Here is a 13,086-nt window from a genome sequence, read left to right as displayed (position 1 = left end):
CTGTTTTCTCCACCCTCATCCCCAGTTCGTTCTTCTTCCCCCCCATGTCTGTTTTAATTGTCCAATTGCCACAGTGCTTGTCAAAGCTAGTTCTGATTAATCTCCTTTGTCAGTGTGTCCTTTGCCATTCCCTATCACTCCTCCCTGAGAGAGACTTCACCCTGATTCATAAGGAAAAGGGGATGGCGTATTCTCTTAGCTACTTCCTGCTGAAAAGGGACGCTGTGGGTTTCAGGGTGAATGTCTTCTCTCACTACTCTAAAGGGCCCCCTTGGCAGTAGGAAACACCTTTTCTATACCACTTAGTTAGTATCCAATGGTTCTGTAGACTAGTTTGCAAAGTATTGGAGATTTCTGAGAGTCCCAGCACAGAGAGCTTGGTCATCTAGTTTATGAAGCCTCCAAACAGATGCAGGAGTTTTATTAAATTTACTTAATGACTAGACTGTTGATACTGAAGTCTCCAAGCCTAGAATGTTATTCCTTCTCCTGAGATGCCAAGATTTTTGATGCTTAATGTATGAGATCAACAGTGATATTGTCTTAGATGATAAGAACATGCTAGAGAGTTATTCTGTGAGATGACTATAGAATTTTCTTTCTATTCTAACACAAAAAGTATATAGTACTCTTATGTTTCTTTTCACAGTAGAACTGCCTTCCCACTTGTTCCATACTGTACTGGTATTAAGATCAATCTCCTAAACTAAATCTGGTATTCATTCATATTTTCTTCATATTGTTGTTGTTAGGTGCTATCAAGTATGACTCATGTGGTTGTTGTTAGGTACCATCAAGTTAAGTACAATTCATAGTAACCACATGAGTAGCTGACCAAAACCTTGTCCTGTCCTGTGCCATCCTCATCTGAAACACTCAAGCCCATTGTTGAAGTTATGTCAATCCATTTCAATGGGGATCTTCCTCTCCTTTGCTGACTTTCCCAGCCCCATCCCATCTTTCTAAGCATGATGTCCCTTTCCAATGAATAGATTCACTGAGCTACATGTCCAAAGTATGAAAGACAAAGCTTCACTATCTTTGCCTTCAAGGAACACTCTGGCTGCGTCCTCTCCAAGACATATCAATTTGGCTTTTTTAAGTCCATTGGATATTCCGTACTCTCCTCCAGCACCACAACTCGAAGGTATCACTTCTTCTGTCATTCTTATTCATTGTCCAGCTCTTAAATGTGTAGCAGGTAATTGAGAAGACCACAGCCTGAAATCAGCATAATTTAGACTTCAAACTGATATCATTGCTCTTCAGCATTCTGGTGAGGTCCCTGACAGTAGACTTAGCCAATGCAATATGTCTCCTCATTTCCTGACTGCTGGAAGAAAGGATGTTGATTGCTGATTCTAGGAAGATAAACTCATTGACAGCTTCAATCCCTTTTCCAACTATCAGTTGACTCTTGGTACTGTGGTGAGGACCTTTGTTTTCTTGATGTTGAGATGTTATCCATACTGGAGGCTATATAGTCCTTGATCTTCTACAGCAAGTGCCTCAAGTCCTCCCCACTTTCAGTTATCAAGGTGTGTCATCTGCATTACACAGGTTATTGATGAGTCTTCCTCTGGTTCTGATGTCACATAACAGATCTTCATGCTGTCCTACCCGGTGCCATCCTCATCAACTCTGACACACTTGAACTCATTGCTACAGTCACCATATCAAACCATCTAATAGAGGATCTTCCTCTCCTTCATGGACCATCGACTTTTCCTAGCACAATGTCCCTTTCCAAGGAATAGCTTCTGTAAGCAATATGCCCAAGGTATGTTAAGTATTGTTTCACCGTCTTTGTCTACAAGACACATTCTGGCTGCTGGCTGCACTTCATCCAAAACATCCCTGATTTCTGTTTTTCTTTTGGGAATCTATCAGATAGTCATTGTTCTTTTCCAACCCAAGAACTCAAAGTGATCAATTCTTCTGTCATCTTCATTCACTGTCCAGCTCTCAGACATAAAGCAAGTGTTAGGAGAGACTATTTATGGCTCTCTGCTCTTCACTGATCGACAAACTGCCCTCTCTTCTCTTGCAGCCTCACCTTCATCCCTGAGACACGATGGTGAAGGTTGGAGTAAACTTATTTGGCCACATTGGACATCTGGTCACAAGGGATGTTTTTAACTCTGGAAAAATGGATGTTGTTGACATCAATGACCTCTTCATTGACCTCAATCAACTACATGGTCTGTATGTTCCAGTATGATTCCAGCCATGGCAAGTTTAATGACATGGTCAAGTTTGAGACTGGAAAAACCATCACTATCTTTCAGGAACAAGATCCTGCCAGCATCAAGTGGGTGATGCTGGTGCTGATTATGTTATGGGGTCAACTGGTGTCTTCCCAACCTTGGAGAAGTCTGGAGCTCACTTGAAGAGTGGTGCTAGAAGGATAACAATCTCTGCTCCTTCTGTTGGTGCTCCCATGTTTGTGATGGGCATGAACCATGAAAAGTGTGACAACTCTCTCAAGATTGTCAACAATGCCTCCTGTACCACTAACTACTTGGTTTCCCAGGCCAAGGTCATCCATGACTATTTTGGCATTGCAGAGGGACTCATGACCTCAGTCAATACCTTCACTGCCATCCAGAAGTCTGTGGATGGCCCCTCTGGAAAGCTGTGTTGTATTGGCCATGGAGCTGCCCAGACATCATCCCTGCTTCTAATGGCACTGCCAAACATGGACAAAGTCATCCCTGAGCTGAATTAAAATTTACTGGCACTGGCATGTCTCCACCTCCAATGTATCAGTTGCAGATCTGACCTGCCATCTGAAGAAAGATACCAAACATGATAGCATCAAGAAAGTAGTAAGTAGACATCAGAAGGGCCCCTCAAGGGCATCCGGGATACACTGAAGACAAGGTTGTCTCCTGTGACTTTAACGGTAGCACCCATTCTTCCATTTTTGATGCTGGGGCTGACTCACTGATACCCAAAACATAAATGCAAAGACCGTGGCTTGGATGAGGTGCACCTTAGTCTCTAGACTGACATTGTCACTTCTCAGTATTCTGGATAGTTACCCAACAAGCAGATTTTCTCAATGCAATTTATCTTTTGGCTTCCTAACTTCTGGTGCCAAAATACTTGAACCAAGCAAGCTGAAATTGTTTACAATGTCAATCTCTTCTCCCTCTCTCATGATGCTGTCAATTGTCTCCTTGACAATGAACTTCAATCCATATGCCTACAGTCCTTGACCTTTTGCAGCAAATGCCTCAGGTCCTTTTCAGCTTCAGCAAGCAAAATTGTGCCATCTGCATAACACAGGCTAAGGAGTTTGTTTCTTTTGACATAATATAAGAACCCAAGAACAGACCTTTAATTGTTTTTTCACTACAATTTCCAACATTGAAAGGAATGTCTGACACATAGGATGCACTCAATACTTATGAACTGAAGCAAGAGAGAGAAGGAGACAGAATGAAAAGGAAGAAGTATCTTCAGCTATAAGTGAGTGAGGATGGATTGAGAGACTCTAAAACACTTGTAAGGTCTACTTCAACCCTAAAGTGCCAGAATACTAAGAAAGGAAGATGGAATGAATCTAGGATGGAGAGAGAAGAAGGAATCAGTCACATTATTCCAGAGTTTGGAGTTCTGTCACGCTTAATGGATTTGGAAAAAGGAAGAGATGGTATTTTCCAGTAGATTATGCCCTGGAATAAGTAAGTACTGATAATGATGGCATGCTGTTGTTTTGCGCCATAGGTTCAATTATGACTTATAGAAAACCTATGGGCTCTGTACCTTGCCTTATCTCTGACACTCTTACCCCATCTCTGACATCTTTTACCCATTTCATCTCTCATTACTGCCTGAATTTGCTTTTTAATTCTTTCAGCTTGAGAAATGTAGACCAAGGTCTTCCCTTGTTATTCTCCAGCTCAAGTTCTTTGCACATTCTTTCATAACACTTTGCTATGGAGTCAATACCAGTTAATGAGGACCCTATGTTTATAGAGTAGAACAAGTCAACAGGGTTTTTCATGTGGAAATAAATCACTAGGCATTTGTCTTTGCCTCAACTTGGTTTGATTGTGTATGTTCAAAGTGACAAACTTCAGTCTAATTGTCAGTCAGGTATTTGAACTAGATAAGGAACTGATATGCATCTGAAAATTGGACAATTAATGAGGATGACAGAATTGATGCTTTTCACCATCTCTGACACTCCAGACTCCGTTGTCACAATTTCTGTGTCAATCCTTTTCATCTAAGGTCTTTTTCTCCTGTGCTGAAATCTGAACCCTTTTAAGCATAATGTCCTTCTCTAGGTACTGATCCACCCTGGCAATATGGCCAGAGTAGGTGAGACTGAACTTCAAAATCCTTGCCTCCATGGAACAGCCTATTTTCACCCTCTCTAGAATAAACCTGCTCATTCTCTTGGCAGTCCATGGTATATTCAACAGTCTTCTCCATCACTACAACTCAAAAGCATTGATTCTTCTTTAATCATTCTTAGTCCTTATCCAGTTCTCAGATGCATAGCAAGCAATTGAGAAGACTATGGCCTGGGCCAGGCACATCTTAATCTCTAGATTGACCTTGCTGCTCTTAAGCACTCTGGAGCGGTCCCCGACAGCAGAATTCCCTAATGCAAATTGGCTTTTACTTTCCTAACTGCTAATGCCAAGAGTGAATCAGGAGTGGAATCCACTTCCTAAATAATATGTCTGTGGAAACTCTATGAAATTTGATACATGGTGGTAGTTATAGACAGGCTTCAGGCCTTATGGCCATAGGGTCATTATGAGATGTCCTCAACTCGATGGCAATCAACAACAACGATTCCTAGAGTATTGTTTGTGGATCTGAGTAAGATGAAACTGTTAACAACCTCAATCTTCTCTCCATCTTTCATGATACTGCTAGTTGGCCCAGTGATGACAATTTTCTTGATGTTGAATGGTACCTGTCAAATCTTTGACAAATGTATTCATTTCATTTTGATTGGAAACATTAATGAAACTGAACCATATGATCAATCATTTTCTAATGTCTCATTTGTTTCTGTTTAACATTTTTTTAGCTTTTTAAAAGAACCAACCTCTGCTTTATTGATATCCTCTATTAGGTACTTGTATTTGTTACTCTTTAATCAACTTTAAATCCTGAAAACCTTACAAAGGAATTATTCTTGGGAGGGGAGAAAAGTACAATAATGAATGAATGGAAATCTAAAAAGAAGGGTAAGAAAAAACGCATTATTCACTCCTGTGCCATCTACATGAATGTCCTACATTTAAATGTGATATTATGATCATTGTCAACCTATGCAATGTGGTTTTCACTCATTTTTCCTTAATCCTCTAGCAACAGATGCTTCGTGTCCTCCCCATTTTCAGGAGGAAAGATTGTATCATAACACAGGTTTTAGATGAATTTTCCTGTGATTCTGATGCCACATTCTTTATAAAGTCCAGGTTCCCAGACTATTTGCTCAGCACCCAAGTTAAATAGGATAGAAATAGAAAGGATACAGCCCCATTTACAACTTTTTTAAAAAATTTTAAACCATTCAGTGTTCCCTTGTTTCATTCAGGCAACACTTCTTTGTCTAGGTATAGGTTCACATGAGTTGCTGTTATTGTTATGTGCCACTGAGTCATCTGAGTCTCATAGAGACCTTTTATACAATAGCTCTCTGAACTCTGCCCTATCCTGAGAGAGTCTCACTGACTCCGATACACCTACCCCCACTAGCCCAGTTACTGTGTCAATCCATCTATCCAGTGTCTTTTTCTCCTGTGCTGTTCCTCCACTCTTCCAAGCATGGTGTCCTTCTCCAAGGACCTGTCTCTTCCTGGCCATGTACCAAAAGTATGTGAGCCTGAACTTCAAAATCCTAGCCTCCAAGGAGGAACTTGCTTTCACCTTCTCCAAGACAGACTTCTTTGTTTTCTTGGTGGTCCATGGTATGTTTGGTACTCTTCTCAGCTTTACAACTCAAAAGCATCAATTCTTCTTTCATCCTTAGTCATTGTCCAACTCTTTGATGTATAACAAGTAATTGTGAAGATCATGATTAAGATCAAGTGCACCTTAGTCTCTAGACTGACATCATTGCTTCTCAGTAGTCTGAAGAGTTCCCTGGAAGCAAATTCCCCCAGTGCAACTCATCTTTTGATTTCTTGGCTGGTATCAAGAATGTTGATTGTGGAGCCAAGCAAGTTGAAATCGTTAACAACCTCAATCTCTTCTACATCTATCATGGTGCTACCAATTGTCCCAGTGGTGAGAATCTTTGTCTTCTTGATGTTGAGCTTCAGTCTCTACTGAAGACTACAGCTGTTGACTTTTAGCAGCAAATACTTCAGGCCCTCCTCAGTTTCAGCAAGCAAGGTTGTGTCATCTGCATAAGACAGGTTGTAAAAGAGTCTTCCTCCAATTTTGATGCCACAGTCCTGATGCTGTCTCCATAGCTTTTCAATTATATTTGTAAAATATCAGTCTGGAGGCTGGGCTTTATGAGGAGAAATGTGGCATCATGTTGAGTACAATAAAGTGTTCTGGGATTCTCATTATTTGAAGTCTCATCCACAATTTGTTGTGATCCACACAGTCAAGTGTCAACAAGAACAGTTTTCCCAAGCTTGTGTCTTCTTTGTCTAGCTGTAGGTTTACTTAGTCAACAAAACACAAAAAGACATCCTTATAGTATACCCTCCTTTCAACTGAGATTGCCTGACATCAGCAATGATATCTCTGGTGCCATGGACTCTTCTATATCTAGCTTAAAATTCTAGAAGTTATCTGTCAGTGTGCTGTTCTAGCCATTTTTTAAATGATCTTCCTTAAGATTTTATTTGCACGTGTTATTAATGATTTTGTTAGATATTATCCACATTCTGTTGGATCACCATTTTTTGAAACATGAACAAATATGGCTATCATCTACTCAGTTGACCAGGTACCTGTCTTCCAAAAAAGACATGTTCCATTGAGAAAAATCTGTAATCAAGCACCTTTGTGCTAACGAGAAACAATGTCCATTTGAAGATAAAGATGCACTTGATACAAGTCAGTGTTTTCACTTCTTTTCTATGATCTTGAAATTTGGACAATGAGTAAACATGACAGAAGAAAATAGATGCCTGTGAGTTGTGGTGTTAGAGAAGCATATGGAATAACTATGGACCGTCAAAGGAACAAACAAATGGTTCCTTGGAAAATATGGAACCAGGGTGCTTTGTAGGGACAAAGATGAGGACATTTCATCTTATATGTTTGGGGTGTGTTGTTAGGAGTCCTTGGAAAATACACCATGCTTGAAAACACGGAGGGTCAGTGAAAGAGGGGAAGACTCTCAATGAGATAGACTGACATAGTGACTGCAACAATGGGCTCGAGATAGCAGAGATGATGAGGCTGGCTCAGGATAAGGTAGGGTTCGCATCTGTTGCTTATAGGCTTGCTAGGAGTTATAGTCATCTTGATGGCACTTAACAAGAACAGTTTTCCCAAGCTTGTGTGCTTTTTCTAGCTATAGGTCTTTCCTGATGATGTGTATAAAACAAGTAAGTTAAAGTCTCATCACCCTTGCTGCTTTAAAAAAACAAAACAAAACAAACCCCCCTAGACCATTCAAATGTTTTTATAGCATAATAAATAGTTCCCCTGATGATTGCAGGACTTGTAAGAAAGGCTGTTTAGTAGCATTCAGAAGCACGTGCATGTGGTAATGTTGTTTTTTCTGGCTGATTTGTAGTCAATTATTAGAAACAGCTCCTTGTATGAAGATACTATTAGACCAGTAAGACAGCATTTATACATTCATATTTTTCAGGATTTTTGATAACCTGATCATATTTCTCCCAAATAAATTTGCCTCCTTTTGTCCCAAGGCTCAACCTCACATTCATGATACCTTGGTTATAACACTCAAAGTTGTATACAATGGGGATGAAGGATTTTTCCTTACACCGAGTATAGCCAGGCAAAATGTGGCTTTACGTTCAGGATGTGTTACCTGTAGCTTCTTGAAATGTCAGCCCACCAGTCTGATGAGTCTTTCATGTTTAAGTACTTTTCTTGTAAAGCCATGTCCAATAAAAACAGACTTTAGTAATCATCCTCTTTCATGCTGTCTTTTTTCTCTGTCCTGTTTGAATAATTTTTAATACCTCTATTTCTCCCTGGGCATGAACTTTGGGTAGAAAGATCTCCCATTTTCATGCTTTCTCTTTGTGTTTTTGTTTAATCATATTGGAAAGGACTTTAGCTCAGGACTGTCCCTCTCTGTCCAAAATATATCCTTATTTGAACGTTCATTAACCTCTGAACTTTCTTTCTTTCTCACGGTAATCCAAACAGCACCCATAGGGTGTAACTCTTTGTACTCATTTTGTGGCAAGGTAAGGGCAGCAAAGCCTCCATTAGCAGTTTCCCAGAGGCAAAAAACCTCTCAAGTTTCAAGTCTCTCAGACTCACAGGCTGATTCCATGCAGCCTGTATCTGGAAAGGCTAATCTCCATTCTAAGAAACATTCTGGTTTTATTTAATTCAAAGAAAATTCATGGAATTTATTTTTTAAGTCTATGTTCTATTTAATAATCCTCACCACCACCACACTTGAAATGCATTAAAGTTCCTTCAGTGAACTGAGATATAAGTTATTTTCCATGTTCACAGAAGCAGAAGATGATTCAATATCTACTATGAAAGTTGTCCTGTTTTGTTTCCATTTTTTTAAATGTCATTCTCAATTCTTCAGTTTTACTTCTATGACTCTTTTTACATAAACATCTCTTGATCTCTACACTTGGGCAGATTGAACCATACTTTCACTTCAACTCTGTCTTCACATTAGCTATGTAATCCCTTACTAATAATCCTCCCACTGGACTCATGCTCATCTTTAAGATCTATAATACTCAGTTTAATATTAATTATAATCTGTAAGATTATTTATAGTGGAAATACTACACACAGAAATTACAGTATAAATGTCAAACTGCTTTCCAGAGTGATTGTGCCATTTTACATTCCCATCAACAGTGTATAAGAGTTCCTATCTCTCCCATATTTATTGCTTGCTGTCCTGTTAAACTTTGCCACTGCTACTGGAGTGAGATGGTATATCATTGTGGTTTAGATTTGCATCTCTCTTCTTGCCAGTGATCTTGAGCATTTTTTCATGTGTTTGTTGGCCATTCAAATAACTTTTTCTGTGAAAAGTCTTTCCATGTCTTTCTTCCATTTTGTAATGGTGAAATCAGTCTTTTTCTTGTGGAGGTCCTGTAGGATTCTGTAAACTTTTGATTTGAGATCCTTGTATGAAATGGTATTGACATTCCATATGTCCCAGCTATTCCACTGCTTGGAATACACCCTGAGAAAATGAGGACTGAGGCACAAATGAAGACATATACACCAATGTTCATAGGAGCATTTTAACCATTATAAGAACATGCAAACAGACCAAATGTCCAACCACAATGAATGAATTGTGAAATTATGGTACATTCACATGGTGAAATACTAGGCAGCACACAGGAGCAATGATTTCGTAAATCACTACCTAACTGGGACTGGAGAGCATTATGCTAAGTGAACTAACTCAATCACATAAGTACAAATATTTTATAAGACCATTTTTGTGGAATGACTACAAGGATCCAAGGAGGGGAGGTGGGAGCAGAGGGTTGAGGATGGGCAGGAGGGGGGTGGTTAATCATAGTGTTGCATAATTTGATGGGTGAAGAGAGGAGTTGATGAAACAACTGGGAAATATTCAGTGTTAAAAACAATGTATATGAACTGTGTAAATAAATCAGTATAAAAAATTACAGTAGAGAAATGTCATATATTTTAATATCTATTACTCAGGGGTGAAATAAGATACACACACATTTATGAAATATTGAGAAGACGTGTAAACCCTTTTGTGACCATCACCATAGTAAAGAGAGAGAACATTGTTTCCCTCCCAGAGAGCTCCTGTGTTTTTGCTCTCATTTGCTGCTTTCCTTTCTGCCTCTTAAGGAAACCATTATCTTGACTTTTCTGATAAGCATTTCTTTATTTTCCTGTGCAGTTTTGTCACTAAATAATTTCCTTAGTTTGGTCTGGATTTGGATGATAAAAATGGAATCACGGGTTCTTTTGTTCTGTTCTTTTTTTTTTCTTCATCAGTCATGTCAGTAGTTTATCAATTCTATTAGGTTTAAAAAAAATAACTTTTTGTTCTTAATATGCTCTAGTGTGTATTTATGTTTCTTTTCATTGTGGTCTGATCTTTTATATTTTATTCTACTTGCTTTGAGTTTATGTGCTATAATTGGACCAACATCTTGAAGTGGATATTTTGGTTACTAATTTTAAGCCTCTGTTTTTATATTTTGATTTAAAGTATGCAAATGAAGAGTAATTTTAGATCCATCATCCCATATTTGTTGGAATTGCTGTTGTTTGGTGCCATTGAGTTGACTGAAACTCATATAGACTGGAATAGCTGACTTTGTCCTATCTTGTGCCATCTTCACCAGCTCTGTCTTGTTCAAGTCCATTGTTGTAGTTACTGTTGTGTCAATCTATTCCCCTGAAGACTTTTCTGTCTTCCGGTGACCTTCTAACTTTCCGAGCATAATGTGTTGTTTTTTGTTTTTGTTTTGTTTTGTCCACAAGAACTTACTCATCCTGACAATAGGTGAGATGAAATTTCACCTCCAATGAGAGCCGTATCTGCTCAAGAGCTTACACAGATTTGTTTGTTCTTTGGCATTCCATGGTGTATTAAATGCTTTTCTTCCAAAGCCATTATTCAAAAGCCATGTTTCTTCTTCACCCTTTATTATTGGCTGTTCAACTTTCACATGCATACCAAGCAATTGGAAATACCATGACTTGGGACAGACACATCTTGTTGTAAATGTGTCTCTGACACACATACCCTCATTACCCCGGTCACTGAATCAATCCATCTCATCGATGGTCTTCCTCTCTTGTACGGTCCCTCCATCCTCCCAAGCATGATGTCCCTTTTCAAGGACTGGTTCCTCCTTGCAACATGTCCAAAGTATGTCAGACAAAGCTTCAGAATCCTTGCCTCCAAGAAGTAGCCTGGTTTCATCCTCTCTAGGATAAATCTGTTTGTTCTCCTAGCAGTCCATGTTCTTTTCAATTCTCTTCTCCAGCACCAAAGCTCAAAGACATCAATTATCTTTCTATTATCTCTAGTCATTGTCCAGTTCTCTGATGCATAGCATGTAATTGCAAAGACCATGACCTGGATCCAGCGAACCGTAGTCTCCTGACTGACATCATTGCTATTGCATATTTTGGAGAGGTCCCTGACAACAGATTTTCCCACTGCAATTCATCTTTTGATTTCTTGGATGCTGGTACCAAGAGTGTTGATTGTGGAGCCAAGCAAACTAAAGCCGTGAACAATCTCAATCTCTTCATCGTCTATCATGATGCTGCCAATCTTAGGATTCCTACTTCCTTTATTCTTTTGTTGATGAGTCATGTATTTTGGTTTTATCTTCTAAAAATATTCTTTTTTAAAAAATTATTATTATTATACTGCACCTTGTATTTGACAAAATGTGAATATTTGCAAAAGAATAGAATATTTTTAATATTTATATAACACACATGAAGTCTAAAATTGGATGGAGAATGGAGGATATACTCTAATAAACTATAAATAATTATATAATGACTCATGTTATTTCTATAAGCTTAACTCCTCAAACTGTCAGAAAATAAATATGCTTTATATTTAAATGTAAATGCTGACTTATACGATTAGAGAATTTATCCAACATTTCCTACTTCCTTCAAAAAGATATAAATTTCTTAACATTCACATCTCCTTCTAATCTGACCCATTTTACCTTTCCAGCTATATATTTTACTAATTATATGTATTTAACATTTCATGCATTTTCCCACTTTTATGCTTTTGCTTCTATTTTTACCTCTTATTAGATTGTCACAGCCCATTTTTTTCAGCCTAGATGACTCAGAGTCATCCTACAAAATATAGTGTAAACATCATTTTCTCCATGTAGTATTTATTAAATCTCCCAAAGCTGATTCTTTCACTCAGTGGCTTGATAATATTTAGTGTATAATGTAACAGAAACACATTATATAATGAATTATAATTTAAAAAAGAAACCTATTCACTTCTGTAATATTCATATATTATCCAGTATGTTGCATTACCTACATATTCATGACATTTCAAAAGTAGTATTTGTTTTCATCCCCTTTTAAAAAATGAAGTCAGTGAAAAGATGCATATAAAAAAATATCCTGATGCTCAGCAGTGAAAATTCAACTAGATGAACTAAATATATCCAACATAAAGAACAAAACATAATTGGCACATAAACCATGTTATAAATGAAAAGGATTATAAAAAAACTTAATTAAGAAATGCCAGTGATCCTAGATTCTGGTGAAATAGACCTTAAGATTCAAAATACGTTCTACTGTCATTTTGTTGTTGCTCTTAAATATGTTTTACTCAACTACAACTCATAGATGAACAATTCTATGACTCTTGCTTTGTCCTACAACATATCATGATCTCTGCCATACTCAAGCCAACTATGTCGTCATTATGTCACCTTGCTGAAGGATGTCCTCTTTTGCTGACCCTCTATCTTTCTCAGCATGACGTTGTTGTTGTTATGGACCATTGAGTTGCCTGGAGTCATAGTGACCCTATGTACTACAACCCTAAACCCTGCTCTATCCCTTGCTAATCTTATTGTCTCTAACACACCTATCCCCATTACTCCAGTCATTGAATCAGTCCATCTCATCAAGGGTCTTCCTCTCCTGCACTGTCCCTCCACCCTCCCAAGCATGACGTTCCTCTCCAGGGACTGATCCCAGCTTGCAACACATCCAAAGTATGTTAGACAGAGCTTCAGAATTCTTGCCTCCAAGGAGCAGCCTGGCTTCACCCTCCCTGGGACAAATTTGTTTGTTCTCTGACCAGTCCATGGTATATTCAATATTCTTCTCCAGCACCAAAGTTCAAAGGTATCAATTCTCCTTCTATCATTCCTAGTCATTGTCCAGCTCTCTAATGCACAGCAA

At 38.4% G+C, this 13,086-nt stretch overlaps 2 pseudogenes; one reads left to right on the top strand and one right to left on the bottom strand.

The window, feature by feature from the left end:
• Window positions 1–2,074: 2,074 nt before the first annotated feature.
• Window positions 2,075–2,964, top strand: LOC102862661 (annotated as a pseudogene).
• A 4,808-nt stretch (window positions 2,965–7,772) lies between these two features.
• LOC102862254 lies at window positions 7,773–10,664 on the bottom strand (annotated as a pseudogene).
• Window positions 10,665–13,086: the final 2,422 nt, after the last annotated feature.

The sequence above is a fragment of the Elephantulus edwardii genome, unplaced genomic scaffold (assembly GCF_000299155.1).
Source record: "Elephantulus edwardii isolate Elephantulus edwardi_28Jun2011 unplaced genomic scaffold, EleEdw1.0 scaffold00321, whole genome shotgun sequence".
Lineage (NCBI taxonomy): Eukaryota > Metazoa > Chordata > Mammalia > Macroscelidea > Macroscelididae > Elephantulus > Elephantulus edwardii.
The sequence above is the reverse complement of the archived record's forward strand: the minus strand, read 5'-3'. Positions and strand labels throughout refer to the sequence as shown.